The sequence below is a fragment of the Alligator mississippiensis genome, chromosome 1 (genome assembly GCF_030867095.1).
Source record: "Alligator mississippiensis isolate rAllMis1 chromosome 1, rAllMis1, whole genome shotgun sequence".
Lineage (NCBI taxonomy): Eukaryota > Metazoa > Chordata > Crocodylia > Alligatoridae > Alligator > Alligator mississippiensis.
The window spans coordinates 485,237,298-485,255,121 of record NC_081824.1 but is presented as its reverse complement, the minus strand read 5'-3'; the positions used below and the strand labels follow the sequence as shown (position 1 = coordinate 485,255,121).

General features: G+C 54.7%; 1 pseudogene; it reads right to left on the bottom strand.

Annotated features, from left to right (window-relative positions):
- The window catches only part of LOC106739790 (zinc finger protein 135-like), a 53,834-nt pseudogene that overhangs the window by 27,799 nt on the left and 8,211 nt on the right, over window positions 1–17,824 (bottom strand).

The following is a 17,824-nucleotide window of genomic DNA, read 5'->3' as shown; positions in this document are numbered from 1 at the left end:
CCGACACGTGGAGGTGCAGATGGCACCAAACAAAGGCTGTCACCTGGAGCTTCTCGTCCTCTGCCTGCCCCAGCTGAAACCCCTCGGACAGGGCCACGGCCTGGGCACACGTCTCCACGCGGCACCCGCACACCCAGCTCCGCATCTCCAGGGGCAGGATGGCCAGGAACTGCTCCAGCACCACCAGCTCCAGCATCTGCTCCTTGCTGCGGCGCTGGGGCTCCAGCCAGCGCCGGCACAGCTCCCGCAGGTGGCTGCAAATCTTCCCTGGGCCCTCGGCTTCCCGGTAGCGCAGGCCACGGAAGAGCTGGCGCCAGGGCTCTGGGGTGGGGAGCTCATCCCGCGCTGCCAGCTGTGGGGTCGCGGAGGGCAGCTCGGCCTCGCAAGGGGGCTGCATGGCCTGCGTCGCATCCTGCCCCACAGCTCTCGGTGCTGGACCGGTTCCGGTCTGGGCGACACGAGGGACTTCTGCACCCTCAGCCCCTCCTGCACACCTTCTGTGTCCTGCTCCTCCGGCTCCCGCTGGGAAGGGGAGGCCCACGGCTGCCACGGGCTCCAGCGCAGCAGCCACGTCTCCCCAGCAGGGATCTCACCGGCTGGTGCCTGGGCTCTCGCTCTCTGTACACTTGTGCACGGCGCCTCTCAACAGTGTCCGGTCTCCAGGAACACCTGTGGGAAAGTAGAGAGCGGAAATCTGAGCATGGATCCGAGACCCAGGACTGTAATCCTCCCCCAGCCCAAGGTCTTCCCAGCCCTGATGCTCCCAACTGTAAGGGTTACAATATTCAGATTTTGGAGAGCACTGGATTTGCAGATGAATAAAGGCTTTTTTTCTGCGTCTCAGCAGAGCTGCTGACTGCAAGGCAGAATGATGTATTAAAAATAACCTTGCAAATGTTTAGGCAAGCAGTTTTCTAACAAGGTCGTAGTGTTATAAAGTACAGAGCCCATTGCGTAAGAAGAACAAGATGCAGCCCACCAGCTATTGTCAGCAGATAAATTAGAAGCAAAACCTTGGAGAGGCTGCTGAAGTCAGCAAGAAACCTGGAACAATCAGCAAGTGGCTGAGAAACGCCGAGTTCCTGGCCTTAGCATGCATAGCTCTTAGCAGAGAGGCATGTAAATGAATAACGTGCATAGGCAATGCCATGGTAATGAGGGCAGAGCTTGTGATGGGAGGAGAAATGGGTGGAACAATGGGGGGAGGGGCGAAGGGGGAGTGGATTTTAATGAGCGTGAACCAAGCTGTAGAAATGTCGAAAGAAGTGTTGTTCAGTGCAGGGCCCCGGTTTGTTGGTTTTTGGGGAGCTCGGAAGCTGACTCCAGGCTGAATAAGGCTGTTGTGAGCGCTGTGTGCTGGCTTTTGCTCCCTGCTTGCTCTGGCTAAGGAGTAACCGGATCCATGGGCAATTGGATCATCGCCTCCCTAGCTGGGCGCCGCGTGGAGTCACTCGGAGCCGTGTCGGAGCCGTCCTTCCTGCCCCTCCGGCCCCAGCGCAGGATGCGGGCACCGGGCCGGCTGGAGAAATGGGGCAGCCGCAGCTCTCCCCCCTTCCCAGCCCATCGGCTGCTCCCTCCTGCCCCCGCCCTGCAGTTAGGGTCACCCCCGCTCCCTGATTGGGTGGGACAGTGCCCAAATAGGAACCGCAAATCCCGGTCCTGGGCTGCATGACCAAGGACAGCGTTTGTCCCAAATTCACAGCGTCTAGAGGGACGGGAACCCGTACTTTCCCTGCGCAGGCGGGCAGGTTCAGGTGTGCAAGGGGCTGCTGGGAGCGGGACGCAGGGGCACCAGGGCACTCGCACGCCCGCACACAAGCACCCGGCCGTGAATACAGCGGGAAAGCCTGGAGGGCAGGTCCCTGCAAGGACGCGTGGAGGAGGAGAAACAGAAGAGATATTTGGGGGCTGCAGCCCCCCAGGGTGAGGGAAGGGGGGGATGGAGACAGGGGCAGGTCCTTGGGGGCATGTGCCACGTGCCAGCCCAGATCTCTGCACAGTGGGGGTGGGGGGTGCTGCCGTCCCCAGGGCTCCTTGCGACCCGCACAGCAATGCCCCGCAGCACGGATCCGCAGCCAGGCTTGCGAGGAAGGTGGGGGGGTGGGGTCCTACCTTCCCCCGACGGGAAGGTGTGCGCGGACCCTGCCTGTAGCGCCGGGCTCGGCCTGGGCGGCTCCTCCCGGCCCGGCGTGTCCCTCCTCCCTCCCAGCCCCGCCCCGCGCCAGCCTCCTTCCGCCGCCCCCATCTCCGTCTTACCTTCACCCTCAGTTCCCCCCAGCACCCGGGTCTGCCCCGGGGTGGGTCGGGGCGGAGAGGGGAGGTCTGTCTGGGCAGAGCCGGGCCATGGCCAGGGCAGCGGGCGGGCGGAGGGGGGAAAGCGCTGCCCGCACCCGTGTCCCCAGAGCAGGGGCCCGCACCCCCAACTGCCCCCCCATTCCTGCGGGGCCCGCAACCCCCTCCCCCCGCACCCGCTTACCCCTCCGCGCTGCGCCCGTGGGCCGGGCCGGCGCAAGGGGATCCCGCACCCGGGCTCGGCGGGCAGGAGGAGGGGCGGGGCGGGGCGGGGCGGGACGAACCCGCCTCCCCGCAGCAGCCCGTCCTGCTCCCGCGCCCCTCCCCGCCCCGCCGGGGACTGCCAGGGACGAGCGCGGAGCAGGGCCGGGCCGGGCTGCTTCGGGACAGACCCCAGCGCAGCGCCGGGCCGTGGGGCTGCTCCATCCCGTCCCGCCCGCTGCCCCGGCCCGGCTCTGCCCGGACAGACCGCCCCCCATCCCGGGCAGCAGGACGGGCCCTGCCCGCAGGAAGGAGGCGACTGGGACGGGAGGTGCCGGGTCCGCGTCCGCCGCAGCCGCTCGTCCCGGCCGGGGCCGCCCCGGGCTGTGGGGGGGCTCGGGCACCGCGCGGGGACGGGGGCACCTCGAAGGGAGCCCGCCCGAGCGGACAAAGAAGCGAGCAGGGCTGGGTCCGGGACCAGGGCAGGGGCGCCTGGACGTTTCTCGGCCAGAAAATTGAGCAGCCCCCATGAGGCTGCAGTTGGGTCCCTAGTCCCAGGTCCTTATTCCCAGTTCCTTTTCCAAAGCTAATTAAAATAAAACCCAATAAAAACTTGTTATTAATGAATTACACATCCTAGAGAGACAGCATTTCATTAGCTAGCATCTGTACTAATTAATATGTAAAATGATATTTCACATCAAGTACAGAGCCCTAAACTAAAGTCAGATTAGGATGCGATTATGAGGCAAAATACTTCTTGGGCCACCCACTGGGGGACTGTCCCAAAGAACCCTGACCACAGTCCCGCCCGGCCCCAAGCGCGGTCTGGCCATGCCAGGCTGCCAGCTAACAGCCCCCATGCCCACTCTACTAAGTATAATGTCTTGAATAAGGAACTGACTTTCGGGCTGGGATTATGGCTAGAAATTCTGCTTGGGCCGCCATCACAATATCTCTGCATGACCGGGGGACTGTCTTGGACATCTGTGACCAGAGACTTGCATGGCCTAAACTGTGGTTTGGACATGCCAGGCTGCCAACAGACAGCACCCTCCAGACACTGTGCTAAATGCATGGACCCAAATAAAGAATGGGATTATGGGCTGGGATTATACCCAGAAATCCTTCTTGGGCCACCCCATGGCATACCTCTGTGCCCCTGGAGGACTCTCCTGGACGTCTTTGACCAGAGACTTGCCCAGCCCAAAAGGCGGTTCGACCATGCCAAGCTGCTGTCTGACAGCCCCCCCCCCCCCCCCCAACAACTGTGCTAAATATAACGGCTTGAATGAAGAACTGTTTTTTGGGCTGGGATTAGAGATGGAAGTCCTTGTTGGGCCACCCTTTGCCATTACTCTGCAGCACTGGGCAATTCTCCCAGGCATCTCTGACCAGAGTATTGCCCAGTTTAAAGCGTGGTTAGGCTCTGCCGCACTGTCAACTCAGAGCACAGCCCCCCACCCCCAGTGACTGTACTAAGGACAATGGCTTGAATAGAGAATTTGCTGTGGGCTGGGATTAGAAATGGAAATCCTTCTTGGCCACCCCGCACCATGACTCTGTGGCACTGGGGGACTCCCCTGGACATCCCTGACCAGAGTCTTGTCCGGCCCAGCACATGGTTTCTTCATGCCATGCCCACTGCACAAAGTATACTGGCTCAAATAAGGAATTTCTTTTGGACCATGAGTGGTCGAGTCCCCGGATGGCAGCTGTGGGTGACTGGGCTAGGAGGGAGCTCCCCAGGTTGGGTTGCCTCGGACTGTGACTGTGATCCATTTTGAGCTACAGTTAAAGATTTTGCTTAGGGAGTACCACTGTTCTCCTTTTCCCTTGTAATAAACTTGTTTGAATTTAACATTTGCTGGTGAGTGAGCAGGTTTCTTTAAATTACAACACCCAGCTTTAAGTTATTTGACCAAGTTTCTGGATGGCGGTTGCACGTAAATTTGAAATGCTGTTGAAAAATCTCTCAGGGCCTCTATGCACATGCTCTGAGGTGGGGAGAAGGGTCTAACTAGAGTGCCCGCAGTGTCACATGTATTCAGCATCCTGTGCTTCAAAATGGCAGCGGGGGTGATTTAACAAAAGCTGGTTCGAAGATCTTTAGTTAAAGTGCTGCTGCTGCCATTTTGAAACACGGGCACAGTGAATACATGATGCAGAGGCTGCTGGAGTGTCAGATGGTGCTGGGGAGGCTGGGCAGAGCCTTGGGCCTTGCTCCTGTCTGGGGAGTGATAAGGGTGTCTGTCACCCTGGCATCTGCACCTTCTTGCTGGCATGGGAGGGTGTGAGGCATGGGGGGGGGGGGATTGGTCTGGGGGAGCCAGTGCCTGCATTTCAGGAACTGTAACCCTCTTCCTTCTCTCTCAGCCCAAGAAGCCGAGGAGAGGGAAGCCTTTGAAGCCGTGGAGAAGGAAGCTGTGGAGAGCGAAGCCTCTGATGCCATGGAGAGGGAAGCCTTGGAGAGCAAAGCTTTGGTGAGCAAAGCCTCGGCGAGCTCCGGTGAGTGTCAGCATGATGGACCCGACACAGGGGAAGGGCGGCTGGGCCCGGGGGCAGTGGGTGAAGTGGGGGGCCGGCCCCAGGAAGCTACCTCGGGGCAGGGCAGTCCTGCTGGGGGTCTCTCACGTGCGTGACTTGCAGGTTCCTTCGGGTGAGGGCCAGGTCAAGTAGCACCTGCAGTGTGAGTGGTGCCTCCTGGGGTGTCTGTCAGGGAACAGGCAAGGGCATCACAGGAGTTGGTGGGGAGGCTCCAAAGCATCCTTCACCATGAGGAGCTCATTGACTCGATGCTGGAGGAGACCCCTGGGACTACGGAGGAAAAACTGCCAGAGGTAGCCCAAGAGAATGGAGATGACAGAAGGGCAGGAGGATCCAGGGAACTACAGCCCTGTCAGCTTCACCTCAGTCCCTGGAAAAATCCTGGAGCAGATCCTTGAGGGATCCATTTCTAAGCACTGGGAAGAAAAGAAGTTGATCGGGAAGAGTCGGTGTGGATTCCCCAGGGACAAGTCATGCCAGACCAACCCGATTGCCTTCTACGACAAAGTGACTGGCAAGGCTTTTGATACCGACTCCCATAGCATTCGTGGTAGCAAGCTGAGGAAGTCCAAGTTGGATGAATGGACTGCAAGGTGGACAGAAGACTGGCTGAAGCATTGGGGTCAATGGGTAGTAAGCAGTGGCTCAATGTCTAGTTGGCAGCTGGTATCAACTGGTGTGCCCCAGGGGTTGGTCCTGAGCCCAGTTTTGTTCAATGTCTTCATCAGTGAACTGGGAGATGGCTGAGTGCACCCTCAGGGAGTTCAGGGATGACACCAAGCTGGGAGAAGTAGCAGGACTAGGATTCAGAGAGACCTCGACACACTGGAGGGCTGGGTCAAAAGGAATCTCCTGAGGTTCAACAAGGACAAGTGCAAAGTCCTGCACTTAGGACAGATTAATGCACTGGGACAGGCTGGGGGTGATGGGCTTGGCAGCAGCTCTGCAGAAAAGGACCTTCAGCTGGCTCTGGGGTGGGCATCCAGCACCACAGACCGTCTTGTTTCTCCCTGCAGGAGCAGCTGAAGTCTCACCACGGCACGTGGGCCAACTCGACTGTGAACACTGAGCCTGGGTGAGTGTCGTGCTGGGGACGGGAGGGGGACCTGGGTCTGGTCCCGAATGCTCTTGGCTTCAGAATGAACTGCGCTGCCCCCACTCACAGAGTGGCCTGCTGCATGCAAAAGCTGCACAAGCTGTTTAAACCTTGGTGCTTGAAGGATTGTCAGTCAAAGTCCCAGGTACTTGGGAGTATCTTTTCATCCATTTGTAGTCAAGAACACAGTGTCCTGGGCAACAGACAGTAATCATGTGTGACACTAATCACTCTTGCAGTCTTCATATACGTCATGTCCAGATCATAGCAGGCAAAGAAACACGTAGAAAGTCTCAGGTACTACACTTTCTGAACTTGGTATGTTGATGCCTCCAATGAAATTATGCCCTGGGGAAGATTTGATGCCTGTTTTAATCTTCATGGAGACATGGTACAAGCAGTGTAGCAGCTCAAGGTCTCTGTCTGCAGGCCCTTGGGAAGTTTCCTCTATTAAAGTGTTAGATCTCCTCTGCACACCATAAACACTGGGGCTCTGAAATTTTGCTGGCCACTTCATTTTGACACTGTTTCAACTTGTTTCAAGGTCAAAACAGCAAAATCAAAATAAAAAAAAGGGGGCTTTGAAAAAGCCTGGAAACAAAAGGAGGCTAGTCAAAATATTTTGAAAGTCGAACTGTTTCGACCATAGCGCTGGAGATCGGAAGTCAGTCCAGCTGGGCTGACTTCCCATCTCCAGCGCAAGACCGGGCTGGGACAGGGAATCAGCACAGCTGGTCTGACTTCCCATCCCTGGCCTTAGAGCAGGCGGTGGGCAGGGAGTCAGTGCCAGTGCAGGGGGTGATGGAGCTCAGCCTAACTGAGATGACTTCTCATCCCCATCACTAGGTAGGACGTGTGGTGTGGAGTCAGCTCAGCTGGGCTGACTTCCCCATCCTGGACACTAGAGCAGGCAGGGGATGGGAAGTCAGCCCAGCTAGGCTAACTTCCCAAACCCCACGCTAGACTGGGTGGTGGGGTGGAAATCAGCCCAGCTGGGCTGACTGCCCATCCCTGGCACTAGAGCGGGTGGAGGGGTGGGGAGTCGGTGCTAGTGTGGGTGGGCGCATCCCCATACTAGGTAGGGCATGGGGCTGGGAGTCTACCCAATTGGGCTGAATCCCCATCCCTGACACTAGATCAGGCTGGGGGCAGGCAGTCAGCAGTACAGCAGGCAGGGGGTGGGAAATCAGCCCAGCTGAAAGGATGTGCCCCCTAGTTAGAACATACACTGCGAGTTAAGAGAGATATAAGCGATACTATCCTACAGAGAACTAGAGCAAGCGCAGGAGTGATCAATAGCTTTGACATTGAAACCTTAACAAACAAGTTGAGTAAATTGAGCTCACTTGATAGACAAGCCCTAAAATTGATAAGTTCTTGAAGACCCTTATTGCTCTAGTTGACCGAGACACATTTAGTTAGTACCTATCATCTTTAGCAATGAGTTAACCAGACTGCTCTTGAAATAACTGGCATCTTGAAGAAACAATCCACCTTTCAGAAAGCCACCTTGTGTATGCTTTGGCAATTGCAAGAATATCAGCAATGTCATAGATGCATAGATTCATAGATGTTAGGGTCGGAAGGGACCTCAATAGATCATCGAGTCCGACCCCCTGCATAAGCAGGAAAGAGTGCTGGGTCTAGATGACCCCAGCCAGATACTCGTCTAACCTCCTCTTGAAGACCCCCAGGGTAGGGGAGAACACCACCTCCCTTGGGAGCCCGTTCCAGACCTTGGCCACTCGAACTGTGAAGAAGTTCTTCCTAATGTCCAGTCTAAATCTGCTCTCTGCTAGCTTGTGGCCATTGTTTCTTGTAACCCCCGGGGGCGCCTTGGTGAATAAATCCTCACCAATTCCCTTCTGTGCCCCTGTGATGAACTTATAGGCAGCCACAAGGTCGCCTCTCAACCTTCTGTTGCGGAGGCTGAAAAGGTCCAGTTTCTCTAGTCTTTCCTCATAGGGCTTGGTCTGCAGGCCCTTGACCATACGAGTTGCCCTTCTCTGGACCGTCTCCAGGTTATCCGCATCCTTCTTGAAGTGCGGCGCCCAGAATTGCACGCAGTACTCCAACTGCGGTCTGACCAGCGCCCGATAGAGGGGAAGTATCACCTCCTTGGACCTATTCGTCATGCATCTGCTGATGCATGATAAAGTGCCATTGGCTTTTCTGATGGCTTCGTCACACTGCCGGCTCATGTTCATCTTGGAGTCCACTAGGACTCCAAGATCCCTTTCCACCTCTGTGCCACCCAGCAGGTCATTCCCTAGGCATTAGGTGTGCTGGACATTTTTCCTCCCTAGGTGCAGCACTTTGCATTTCTCCTTGTTGAATTGCATTCTGTTGTTTTCTGCCCATTTGTCCAACCTGTCCAGGTCCGCTTGTAGTTGTCCACTTCTCCCCACAGTTTTGTGTCATCCACAAACTTGGACAAAGTACCCCTTCTTCCAGTCTCCTCACTGATGCCCCGGCAGCAAACTCAGGCAAGAAACCTTTTGAAATCTCTATTGGGTCTTTCAAGTGAGAGACTGCCTGTGTGTCTTCCTGTTCGCTGCTTGAGGCTTACCCTATTCGGCCCTTTTGCTGCCAGAATTGTCAGACCCACTATGTAAGTAGGAACTGTGAATTAAGGTTAAAGAAAGCTCAAAGAAACTGTGTTGCTGTTGTCAGGGAATGTATTTCCTCGTGTGAATTGAGTTAAGTTCCGCAAAGAACTATGAGGTCTTTCTGAAGCTAGGAGAGGAAACCTTGTGCAGCCGCCCCGAGGACACCAGACTTGTTCTGTGTGCTCCTCGAAAGCAAGGGTGCAAGGTGGAAACTCTTAGACTGAAGGAGATCAGGGTCGTGTGACAAATTTTCCCTACCCCTACTCTCATGAATGAGCCGTGTCTAACAGTGAGCAACTGCATTGTGTGCCAGTGCTATGGACATTAGCCACAGCATTTCTGTGCTGCTAGCAAATCTCACGACCTGACCGGACACCCTCAATAAGCCTCTCCTGTGTGAAAGACCTGTGTGAATTGAGGTTAAGGATATGGGGAGCGGAGGGTCTAAAGAGGTACTGGCTCCGGCAGAAGGGACTCCAGCATTGTACATGTACACACACTATGGCCATAAGAGTTGTAAGTGTCTAGACAAATGGAACTGGTATACCAGGGATGATGCTAGCTTGCAATTTCCTCTGGAGGGAACATTTGATTTAAGAAAAATCCATCATCTCCTCGGAGCCCTTGAGTCAAGAGGCAGTAAAACGCCACAGACCCAGTGGGATACATTTTTGATTGGTATTCAAAAGCTTCCAAAAGACATCAAGAATCTCAAGTTTGCAGCCTTAAGGACTCCCAAGAAAAAATAAATCTCAGATAAAAAAAATAAAACAGAAAAATGCACCAGAAGGGGATACCCCATCAACAACATTATCAGCACCAACACAACTTTACCCACAATTGACTGAGAATGAATCTGTAGAAGACCTAATTGATTTTTTTTTAGTGTGCCACACCCATACCATAGATTCATAGATGCTAGGGTCGGAAGGGACCTCAATAGATCATCAAGTCCAACCCCCTGCATAGCAGGGAAGAGTGCTGGGTCTAGATGACCCAAGCTAGATGCCTATCTAACCTCCTCTTGAAGACCCCCAGGGTAGGGGAGAGCACCACCTTCCTTGGGAGCCCGTTCCAGACCTTGGCCACTCGAACTGTGAAGATCCCTTTCTGCTTCCGTTCCACCCAGCAGGTCATTTCCTAGGCAGTAGGTATGCTGGACATTTTTCCTCCCTAGGTGCAGCACTTTGCATTTCTCCTTGTTGAATTGCATTCTGTTGTTTTCTGCCCATTTGTCCAACTTATCCAGGTCTGCTTGTAGTTGTCCACTTCTCCCCACAGTTTTGTGTCATCCACAAACTTGGACAAAGTACACTTCACTCCCTCATCCAAGTCACTGATGAAGACATTGAAGAGTATCAGTCCTAGGACCGAGGCCTGCGGGACCCCACTGTCCACACCCTTCCAGGTTGATACTGACTCATCCACTATGACTCTCTGGGTGTGACCCTCTAGCTAATTCTCCACCCACTGGACTGTGTAGTCATCCAAGTCACACCGTCTTAACTTGTTCACCAGTATGGGGTGGGATACCGTATCGAAGGCCTTCCTGAAGTCTAAGTATACGATGTCAACCCCTACCCCTGCGTCCAGGTGTTTTGTAACCTGGTCATAGAAAGAGACTGGGTTAGTCAGGCAGTCTCAGGAGATCTCCTAAACCCTGTTAAGCAATTCCCCAATATCAGGGAAGAACCCCAGAAATTTAGAGAGGAACTGGAAACTGTAATCAATTGTTATGAGCCAACATGGGCAGATTTAAACCAATTAATGGGAAGTGTTCTGCCCTCCAAGGTCCGTAACTGCCTCATCGCACAGGCTAATTGGCCTCCTCAAGACCCCAGAATGGGAGGTCGCTCAGTAGGTTCCCAAGAATGCCTTTTTGAGGCCATGCTTAAAATCTGCCCCAGGAAAACTGACTGGGTCAAAACAAATAACTGTAAGCAAAACAAAGGAGAATCCCCAGCAGACTACATGGATCGCTTGAAAGTCATACTTGAAAGACATTCTGGCATTGAAGATGCAGCTGAAACTGCCCCAGAAGCAGGGATCGGCTAACTGTCAAGGGAAAATGCTTCGAAGCTGGACAATTAAACAGTACATGAACTCGGCGTGGAGGAGGGACGGGGCGGAAGGAACTCACCTCCCCGCCCGGCACGTCCTACTCGGGGCGGGGTGTGGGGGGGCTGCTGGCCCTTCCCAGCCTGCTTTGCAAGCCATGCGCGGCGCGATTGGAGGAGGCAGCAGCCTCTTGGACCCCACCCGTCCCTAGAGGCGAACGTCAGCCCCGCCCATATCTGCATATGCAAATCTAATGTAAATGAGACCCGCGGACTGCGTTGTCCCCCGCCCTGCCCAGCACAGCTTCACCCGCACCCCCCGGCGCTGCTGGGGCGCGGGGCAAAGACACACGTGACAGCCCGGTGTGGACGCGGGGCAGCGAGGCCATTGCTGTGTTATGTGACGTGTGTGTGTGTGTGTGTGTGTGTGTTGTTTGTCCTTCCTGGGGCAAGACGCCCGCATCCAGCGGGGGCGGGGGGAAAAAGAAAAGACGTGGGAGAGAAAAAGGGAAGGAGAAAAGGAGAAAGAAGCAAAAGGCAAAAAACGGGAAAGGGAAGAGCACGAAGTGTATGGGGGCTTGGTCACGTGGGTACGTAGATGACCTTACAGCTCCGATCTTTACGCCCCTGTCCCCCCCCCCCACACACACACGGAACTTTGGGTAAATCCAGTATCTTATTAGACCAACTCAAGGAGTTGGAAAAATGCTTTTTAGCGATCTTTTTTGGGTCTAAACACGGATTGATTCCTACCCTAGACTCCAGACCCAGAAACAGCCACGCACTGTTTTCACCCCCCAGCCCCCGAGGACCCAGGCATCCGAGCCCCCAGGTCTCACCCCCAGCCCCTCCCTCAGAGATCCCAGGCGTCCAGGCCCTCAGCACCGCCCTGGCCCCGCAAGGACCCAGGCATCTGGGCCCCTGCTCTCGCGCCCCAGTCTCCTCTCCGCACCCCTGTCATGAACCCCGCAGGCACAAATCTTCAGTTTGTCTGTAAAAGTCATGTAATCTAACCCATTACTTTTTATTTTCACTTGCATTACAACAAATACTATTTTCAAATCACCCCAAACCGCAATTCAAGTGTCAGTGATGCACCTGGGATGGCACTGCCACCGCCCCGCCCTCAGGCAGCCAGCAGCCAATCGCCTCCTCTTATTTCCCAGGGCCGGGGACACGCAGAGGGGGGGCCGATGGAAACTTGAGTCAGTCCTGCCCCCACAGCCCTGCTGGTGCTCCCCACTCCTGACCCGCCGTCCCTGCCCACCCCAGCCCTGCCGGTGCCCCCCACTCCTGACCCAACACCCCTGCCCCCCCAGCCCTGCTGGTGCTCCCCACTCCCGACCCGCCACCCCTGCCCCCCCCAGCCCTCCTGGTGCCCCCCACTCCTGACCTGCCCCTCTGCCCCCCCCAGCCCTGCCGGTGCTCCCCACTCCCAACCCGCCATCCCTGTCCCCCCAGCCCTGCCGGTGGCCCCACTCCTGACCTGCAGCCCCTACCCCACAGCTCTGCCCATGCCTCTCTCACCCCTAAGGAACCCCCACTATGCCCTCCCCATGCACAAGCCCCACCCCTAGGGCAGCAGGCCCCATCCACCAAGTCCAGCTCCTCCAGTTCTCTGGGGGCGTCTGGGGCAGGGTGATCGCCTGGATGGAGCAATGCTGAGCTGTGTAGGCTGCACGCCCTCCAGATAGCACTGCCCCAGGACAGAGCCGGGGGTGTCTGGGCTACACAGGGCTGATCCTGCTGCCTCTGGCAGGGCTGGGGCTGCAGGTGCCCCTGCGGGTCCCTTCCCGCCCCTGGCTCAGGGATTTGGGGCGAGGAACCCAGGTTTCCGGGAGCAGGCAGGGAGCTGCTTCTGCTGCTCTGGGCCTTTTTTAACACTTGCTCCCCTCCCAGTGCTGGAGATACTGGTGACACTGGGGCTGTCTAAGACATCAGGAACAAATGGGACACCTGTACAGAAGGTCCACACCCTGGTGCCTTCTTCCAGTCCCTGTAAAGACTGGGGAGGCGAGGAGCTGACAGCCTGGACGCCTGGGTTCTCCCCCAGCTCTGGGACAGGAAGGGAGACTAGCTGGTTGGAGCAGGGGGAGTTGGGCCCCTTTGTTCAAGGGGGTGACCCCATTATACCCAGCCCCAGCACCACCCCAGAGCCAGCTGCATTGGGAAGCCTGGTTATACCCAGCCCCCAATGCCCACCCCAAAGCCTGCCGCATCTTAGCCCCCTGCTGTATACGGTCCCAGTGTTCCCTTACCTGCTGGGATGGGTCTCGCCCCACGTGCTGTCTGGGGGGTGCTGGGGGGTCCACGTCTGCCTGAACTCTCCCCCTTCTTCCATCTCCTGAAGTTCCCTGGTCCTCTGAGGTTGCAGCTGTTCTCCAGTTTCTTCCACAGTGACCAACCATGCAGGGACCATTTCCGACCTTTCCAGCCATCCTTCCCTCAACTATTCAGCCTGTTTCAAGAAGATGGGGGGAGTGGGGGGGCGGGGGGCAGATGGTCACCATAAAGGCAGTACAGGTATGCATGCAGGAGAGAAACAGGTGGGTGGTGTGACTAGCTCTGGGGTGGGCAGTCATGGCGAGGTATAACAAGGGGCTGAGATCCAGCAGCCTCTGGAGTGGGCACCAGGCTGGGTATAACAGGACCCCGGTGTGGCTGTCTCTGGGTGGGTGCCCCTCCTGGCACCATCTCAACTTCTTCCTGCATGAGCAGTGTTATGACAATCCTGGCTCCCACCCCTGGCTAAGGGTTCGTGCTTAGCTAAGGGGTGGGGATGGGTCTCAGGTCTGCCCCCCACCCCACCACAGACCCCAGTGCACACAGTCTGGGGGGAGGTGTGAGCCCCCATGGGCCCTGCCTCTGCTCTCCTCTGTGCCTGCCCCCCCCCCCCCCCGGCCCTTAGTGCAGCTCTGGGCTGGCGGCAGGACATGAAGGGGACGGCAGACCCCGCTGTTGCTACATGGGGCTGGCTGGGAGCTCCATATGGGGCCAGGGAGAGGGGCAAGGAGATTTGCTGGTGGGCAAACATCTGTCCCCCGCTGCCCACCCCTACAGAGCCAGGAGGCATGGTTTGGACACTCTGTGTGTGTGTGTGTGTGTGTGTGTGTGTGTGTGTGTGTGTGTGGATACCAGGGTGTTTGGGGCGAGGGGGTGGGGGTGTTATGTAATTGCACCACCTCTCTGGGGAGCCTGTTCCAGTGCTTCACCACCCTCCTCATGAGAAAGTTCTCCCTAATATCCAACCTCAGGTTCCCATGCTGCAGCTTGGCGGCGGGTCTGGGAATTGGGGGTGCTTGGCGGCCGGGCCCCCTGTTTCCTCCCTTCTCCTCCAGGGCACTGCAAGAGCACACTGCTGGCTGCAGTTCAGCTATTGCCCATGGTCACCCCCAGGTCCTGTTCAGCTTCCCAGCCAGTCACCCCCAGCCTGTCCCGGTGCATGGGATTGTTCTGTCCTAAGTGCAGGACTTTGCACTTGTCCTTGTTGAACCTCATGGGATTTCTTTTGGCCCAATCCTACAATTTGTCGAGGTCACTCTGAATCCCAGTCCTACCTCCCCCCAGCTTGGTGTCATCTGGAAACTTGCTGAGGGTGCACTCATCCCATCTTCCAGGTCATTAATGAAGATATGGGACAAAACCAGCTCCAGGACCGACCCCTGGGCACTCCCCTTGATACCGGCTGCCAACTAGACATTGAGACATTGATTATCACTCTCTGAGCCCAATGCTCCAGCCAGTTTTGTGTCTAGGCATCCTGTTTACCACTCAAAACCCGTCACCTGTAATTAATCTAGAGTTGCAGGGGCTTTAGAGAAACACACATCTTCACACCTAGAGAAATCCAAAATGAGCCAGGCAATTTAACAGCTGTAATGTGATGGTTCCCCTTTTCTTCCCTGTTTTGTTCGGACTTTTGATTGGCCAACTATCAAGGGAAAATGCTTCAAAGCTGGACAGTTAAACAGTATATGAACTAAGCAGATTTGCCAGCAAGTTGTGTGCAGTCCAGGTGTAGCAGAAAGCCCCCTTTTCCTCTTGCCTGTATTTGCTCTCCCCTCTTTGGATATGTTTCTCTTCTTCTACCTTTTCTTCCTTCCTCTCTCTTTCACTTTAAGATAAGGAATTGTGTTTTAAAATTTGTGTGTGTGCATTTTGTATCTCCCCTTGTATTTTGGTATTTTTATCTATTTGTGTGCCATGGCATTTGTAGCTTATATTTGATACTCCTCACTTTTCAACTTTCAACTGAATGTGTTTAGTTTCATAAGTAAATTATACATTGTAACAATGTTAACAAAGGCAGGAATCAAACTGCCCTTCCCTGTATCAGGCTGGCCCATGAAAGAGCGAGTGAATCAGTGATTGAATGTGTAACGTGATTGAATGTGTAACATAGTAGCAGACAGCAATTATTACCTGGAAGCTGCACATCAACCAAAGGAAGAACCCAATAGAAGACAATGTAACAACTGGGAAATCGCTAAACGTCACTGATCAAGGGCTAGAAGCCTTGGCCTGAGTTAATCAATGCCAGAGACCAACTTTTGGGCTGAATATCTCCAGATCGACCACTCCCAGAGCCCTATTCAATATTCATCAATGGACTCCCAAACCTGCACGTACATGCAGATGACCCCTGGGGCTGACAGATGCTGTCCAGTAGCCACCGAGGGGAGGGAAGTCCCATGAGGGTCAATGACCCCTGGATTGGGCAAACCAGACACCTGGGGAGTCCCCAAAGTCTGCCAGGGACAGATAAAAGGCAGTGAAAAGTGACCCTCAGTGGCGCCCTCTTGACCTCTAACTCGACCAGACCTGTCCAACCAGAAAGACCAGCTGGCGACCCCCTTCTGGAAGATAACACCACGCTGAAAGAAGCCTCAATGACAGACTCCACCGCTCGTAGGATAGGTATACCTGACTCTGTAACCTGCTACTGTGTGTGTGTGTATGTGTGTGCATGTGTGTGCATGTGTGTGTGTGTGTGGGGACCAGTCCCAAGGTTTATGATTACAGTGTTTCAACCCGCCTGATAAACTAGAATTTTAAGGATCCCGAGTTGGACATTTATCCTCATATTCAGTGTAAATTTGCTGTCTGTCAGTCTGTGACCATTGTTCCTTGTTACCCCACAAGGCACCTGGTGAAGAGAACATCTCCAGTCCCTTGCTGCATCCCCTAATGAATTTGCAGAGGCCACAAGATCCACTCTCAGCCTTCTCTTGCGGAGGCTGAAGAGGTCCGGGTCCCTCAGTCTCTCTTCGTAGGCACTTGCCTGCAGGCCCCTGACCATACGAGTGGGCTCCCCTGGACCCTCAACTCTATCCACATCCTTCTTGAAGTACAGCACCCAAAACTGGATGCAATACTCCTAAAACTGGACCCAGTACTCCTAGTCATAATGTATAGCTCGCTTTAGGGATTAAATTTGCCATAATGTATGTCTGCCAGGTTTTTTCTTGCATTTTTTTGAAGTAAAATGTCTGGCAAAACTGCCTCTATCGGGTAGATTTCAGTGTCACCCGCAGTGCAGACTTGCAGCTCCAAGAGGTGGACTGGATATTTCCAATGGACTTGCAAGCAAACATGAACACGCGTGTGCTTTCCCGAGCTGGCATGAAACAGATTTTTTAATGCAATGTTTAACTCCACATTTAGAGATAATACTAGCAAATTGTCCATCAACAATGATGGGCTCGGGGTCAATGTCTGCCCCCTCCCCCGTGGGTCAATGTGTACTGGACAACAGGGGGGTGGGGAGGGGCCCTTCCCCTCCCGGTGCTGGTGGGGGAGGCTGGGGGGACCCTTCCAGACTGGGGGCAGGGGGGGTACATGACCCCCTCTTCTCCCTGCTACCTAACCACTCCCCATCCCCCACTATGGCCAAATACACACACGCACACACGCACACACACACAGGTGTGCACATGCAGGCACACACTCTACTTACCACAGGGGCAATGTGGGTGTCGCACTTCAGGAGGGATGTGGATGACATGGAGAGAGTCCAGAGGAGGCCTTGCGCATGATCAGGGGGCAGAAGGGCAGGCCCTACAAGGAGAGGCGACGGGACCTGAACCTGTTCAGCCTCCACAAGAGAAGGCTGCGGGGGATCTAGTGGCCTGTTACAAACCAGTCAGAGGGGACCCACAGGCATTGGGAGAGTCCCTGTTCCCCCGAGCACTACCAGGAGTGACAAGAAATAACGGTCACAAGCTGGCAGAGGGTAGATTCAGACTAGACATCAGTGTCATATTGAATGTAATAGTTTGAATGCTTGTAATAGTTGCCCATTAGCCAGTTTAGAAGAAGGCAAGGTTCATCTTCTTATCTAGGTTCATTTTCCTGACCTTACAATGAAGATGCTTAAAGTCTTGGCTCCTCAATCTCAGAGGCCTTTTGAAAGGTGGTTGTAAAAGAAAGGTCACCGCAGTGGCATGGAAAATCTTCCAAAGCAAAATTTAAGATAAACTAAATATTCAGCAGACAAATTCCGTTGCGGAAGACAAACTGACCACTTAGCAAAAACCTGTTGAGTAGGATCCGAGCCCAAATTTGGGAGTAGTGACAGGTTTAGGTGGGAGGGGCTCAAGACGGCAACTCACTCAATAAAAACTGTAACCTACAGTCCCAATTTGGAGGTAACCTCACTTGCAGAACAATGAAGGAAGAATCGCAAGGGTAGGCCAGATCAGACTGATCACCAGAACCACCCTCTCCATGAACACAAATCTCTTAGTTCACACTGAAGCCGCGGAGCGGGACTGAAGGAAGGGGACTTAGTCCTATCAGTATTGAGGCCAACCCATTGAACCGTATTACTGAGGACAGCCCATTGAACCGTACTACTGAGGCCAACCCATTAAATTGTACTACTGAGGAATGAAACCATATTTAGGTGTTTGGCTTCTTGGAATTCTAGGATTGTAAATATAATATAGTAATAACTTTTCTGGCTCAAATTATATAGTTAATTGTAATTGTTTTAAAGAAGTGCATTTAGAGTATTGGTCCTT